This window comes from Leucopleurus acutus, assembly GCF_964270905.1.
Source record: "Leucopleurus acutus genome assembly, chromosome: X".
Taxonomy (NCBI): domain Eukaryota; kingdom Metazoa; phylum Chordata; class Mammalia; order Artiodactyla; family Delphinidae; genus Leucopleurus; species Leucopleurus acutus.
Window position 1 is genome coordinate 36,057,753 of NC_139148.1, and position 4,521 is coordinate 36,062,273.

Consider the following 4,521-nt stretch of genomic DNA (forward strand, 5'->3'; position numbering starts at 1 on the left):
GGTATATAGTTTTCTTTTCTTATAATATTTTTTTTTGCGTTACGCGGGCCTCTCACTGTTGCGGCCTCTCCCGTTGCAGAGTACAGGCTCCAGACGCGCAGGCCCAGCAGCCATGGCTCACGGGCCCAGCCGCTCCGCGGCATGTGGGATCTTCCCGGACCGGGGCACGAACCCACGTCCCCTGCATCGGCAGGCGGACTCTCAACCACAGCGCCACCAGGGAAGCCCTCTTATAATATTTTTGTTTGATTTTGGTATAGGGTAATGCCGACCACCTCATGAATGATTTGGAAAATAGTCTCTCCTCTTGAATTTCCTGGAAGAGTTTGTGGAGAATTGACTCATTTCGTCCTTAAACATTTATTGGAATACTCCCATGAAGCCAGCTGGGCCTGGAGTTTTCTGTGTAGAAATGTTTTCAACAAATCCAATTTCGTTAATAGATATAAGGCTAAATAGGTTATCTCTTTCTTCTTAATTGAGCTTTGATAGTTTATGTCTTTCAAGGACTTTTTCCATTTCACCTAAGTTGTCAAATTTGTTGGCATAAATTTCATAATTTTTTCCAACAGATATTAAAAATACTGTAAAGCCTCTAGAATGAAAACAGTGTCGTACTCGTACGTGAATAGAAGAGAAACCAGTGGAATAGATCAGAGAAAGTCTAGAAAGAGACTTTATCCACGCATAAAATTGACCATTTTAACCAGGTGTACAGTTCAGTGGCATTAAATACATTCACATTGTGGGACTTCCCCGGGGGTCTAGTGGTTAAGACTCAGCGCTTCCACTGCAGGGGGCATGGGTTTGATCCCCGGTCAGGGACCTAAGACCTCACATGCCGCTCGGCACAGCCAAGAGAAAAAGAATACATTCACATTGTTGTACAACCCTCACCACCATCCATCTCTGGCACTGTTTTTTAATAGACTTTTTCAAAAATCCTACCTTTCATTCATTTAGTATTTCTTTTTTTTTTTTTTTTTTTTTTTTGCAGTACGTGGGCCTCTCACTGCTGTGGCCTCTCCCGTTGCGGAGCACAGGCTCCAGACGCGCAGGCTCAGCGACCATGGCTCACGGGCCCAGCCGCTCCGCGGCATGTGGGATCTTCCCGGACCGGGACACGAACCCGCGTCCCCTGCATCGGCAGGTGGACTCTCAACCGCTGTGCCACCAGGGAAGCCCTCATTTAGTATTTCTACAGTTAGTACAAGACCATTTCTTTTCAGTGACTCAAAAATCCTCTGTGCTCCTCCTTTTCCTGCCTCCCTCTCCCCAGCCCCTGGCAACCCCTGATCTTTTTAGTGTCTCTGTAGTTTTGCCTTTTCCAGATGTCATATAGTTGGAATCATACAGTTTGCAGCCTTTTCTGATGGGCTTCTGTCACTTAGTAATATGCACTTAAGGTTCCGCCATGTCTTTTCATGGCTGGATAGCTCACTTCTTTTTAGCATTGAATCATATTCCATTGTCTGGATGGACCACAGTTTATCCACTCACCTACTGAAGGACATCTTCGTTGCTTCCAAGCTTTGGCAGTTATGAATAAAGTGGCTATAAACATCTATATGCATGTTTTTGTGTGGAAATAAGTTTTCAACTCCTTTGGGTGAATACCAAGAAGCACAAGTAGTGGGTCGTATGGTAAGTGTATGTTTAGTTTTCTAAGAAAACACCAAATGATTTTCCAAAGTGGCTGAACCATTCTGCATTCCCACAGGCGATGAATGAGCGTTCCTGTTGTGCCGCCTTGCCAGCATGAGGTGTTGTAAACCCCAGAGCTTTTTCATCATCCCAAACTGAAACTCTGGACCCACTGAACAATAATTGCCCTTTTCCCCCTTCCCCAGCCCCTGGTAGCCTCTATTCTCCTTTCTGTCTCTATGAATTTGACTATTCTCGATATCTCACATAAGTGGAATCGTGGCCATTTTTGCAAACAATCTGTCACCGCCTACTCTTAGGAACAGGTAGGTTTCTAGACTCCAAAGTCTTCATCATCCACTTGTGTCCCACATTCTGGGCATAGCCATCCTTCCCAGAATCACATGTAATCTCCAAGACACCTGGTCTCCTAGGGTGTGGTGGTGGAAGGTCTTCCTCTGCCTGAAGTTCAGGGTTCAGCTTGAACTTGGGAGTGGTGATCAGTGCCACAGGCAACTTAGCACAGACCTGCCCAGGCACCTCTCTCTGTCCCTTTGGTGTCAGTTCCCTCACACTCCAGGGAGCAGACGTGACGCCTTGAACATGCCCCAGATGACCAGGTCATGGGGGATCAGGAGCTCAACCAGCTGCCCAGACCCACTGCCCTCTCCACACTCACCTGCCATCTCCCAGGGCTCTCCTGGCAGACAGCAACATGGCTGGCCTCTGCCACACAGCACCCTGGACACAAAGCTGTGGAGAACTGGGGAGGGAACTACTGAGGTGTCACATCCCTTTCATTGACCTTCAAACTCCCTATGATAACAGTGTGACCTCCCAGCCTAGGACAGAGGAGAGGTGGAAGGGAAAAGATGTGGAGAAGGGAAGAGAGAGAAAAAGCAGAATGAGGGTGTGCAGTGAAGAATGAACCTTGCCCAAAGAAAGGCCTGGCCTTTGCCTTGGTTCCTGGAAGGTGATCTCTAAACCCTTAGAATGTCTTGCCTGATAAGAGTATCTTTGTTTACCTGGAGGCCTTAGGCCACGCCAGATAGGAGAACAACTTGATTTACAGTAGGGGCTTTGGGTCACACGGTATCAGCTCAGCCTTCAGAGCGTGGACCACCAACCATGTCTACACGACTAAGCTCCAGTAAAAACTGTACGCCAAGGCTCAAGTGAGTTTCCTTGGTTGGCAATACTCCACGCATATTGTCACAGCATAGTTGCCGGGAGGAGTTAGCACTATTCATGACGCCACTGGGAGAGGACAAATGGAAGCTCCGTGTTTGGACCTCTCCGGACCCTGCCCCCCTGCGTCTCTTCCCTTGACTGATTTCAATCCGTATCCTTTCACAGTGATAAACTGTAACCATGAGTATAAAAGCATTCAGTGAGTTCTGTGAGTCTTTCTAGCAAATAATCAGACCTGAGGGTGATCTTGGGGACCCCTGAACTCTGCAGTTGGTGTCAGAAGTGAGAGTAGTCTTGAAGACTGTTGCCTAATTTTACAAAGGGGGTACACAGATGGGGCATGCTAACATGTTAATAGTAAATGCAAGAATAATGGTCATAGCACCCTCAGCATGGAGATGCTTCTGGAAGAAACATCATGATGGCTGCCCAAGGAGAATCACAAGCTCCGTTCAAACTTGTATTGGTTGGTGATGGAAAAACTACATTCATGAAACGTCACTGACTGGTGACTGGAGAAGAACGTAGCCATGTTTGAGGTTGAGGTCCATTCCTTTGTGTTCCACACCAGCAGAGGACCTATTAAGGTCAATGTATGGGATATATTGAGCTGGTCGGGAGAAATTTGGTGGATGGAGAGATGGCTATTACATCCAAACCCAACGTAGAATTTTAATGTTTGACGTAACATCGAGAGCTTACAGGAATGTGCCTAACTGGCATAGAGATCTGGTACAAGTATGTGAAAACAACCTCATTATGTTGGGTGGCAACAAGGTGGATATTAAGGACAAGAAAGTTAAGGCAAAATCCATCATCTTCCATAAAAGAAGAATCTTCAGTACTATGACAGTTCTGCTAAGAGTAACTACAACTCTGAAGAGCCTTTCCTTTGGCTTGTTCAAAAACTAATTTAATCACAGGGAACTATATTCAATATCCTGTAATAAACCATAATGGAAAAGAACTGAATTACTTTACAGCAGAAACTAACACAACATTGTAAATCAACCATACCTCAATTAAAAAAACAACAACAACATCTAATTGGAGCCCCTAACTTGGAGTTCATTGCCATGCCTGTTCTTGCCCCACCAGAGGTTGTCATGGACCGAGCCTTGGCAGTGTAATCTGAGGCTGGCAGAGCAGGGTCCCCGCAGCGTGCCCTGAAACCCCATCTCCACATGTATCACACACCTTTATCCTTTTGTGGCTGATGTGTAATTTTATGGTGTCCATGCCAACTGCAGGTCTACTGCTGTCATAATGCACCTGCCTCCTTCAGATAAGACCTTCATCTTCATTTTCAAGTGTCTATAGGGAGAGATGTCTGGAGTCAAACATTCATTTGCATTACCATGAGAAATATCAACTTTTCATCTGCCCACTAAAGGAAGAGCTGCCAGATTCTTTAAATATAATTTCAATTGTTGTACAACTTTAAATGGATGATAAAAAAATGTCAATTGCTTACCTGTACTAACAAAGTTTCTCCTTGATGGTGACTATCAAGCATTTTGTTTATCATTAAAAAGTCTAGATCAGGAATTGTGTGTGGCCATTGCAAGCATAAAATCTCATGTAAAAAGTTATGTTGATAAAAGCTAACTGTGTACTAGATTGGTTAAAGACCACCAATCCCTCACATGCTAGCATTCACTTTGCAATGTGTCACTGCACTTTGTT

General features: G+C 45.2%; 1 pseudogene across 1 annotated transcript; it reads left to right on the forward strand.

The window, feature by feature from the left end:
• The first annotated feature begins 3,256 nt into the window (after window positions 1–3,256).
• LOC309978547 (GTP-binding nuclear protein Ran-like) lies at window positions 3,257–3,965 on the forward strand (annotated as a pseudogene). Its single transcript has 3 exons — window positions 3,257–3,734; window positions 3,819–3,824; window positions 3,876–3,965. The product of its transcript is annotated as a GTP-binding nuclear protein Ran-like (transcript).
• Window positions 3,966–4,521: the final 556 nt, after the last annotated feature.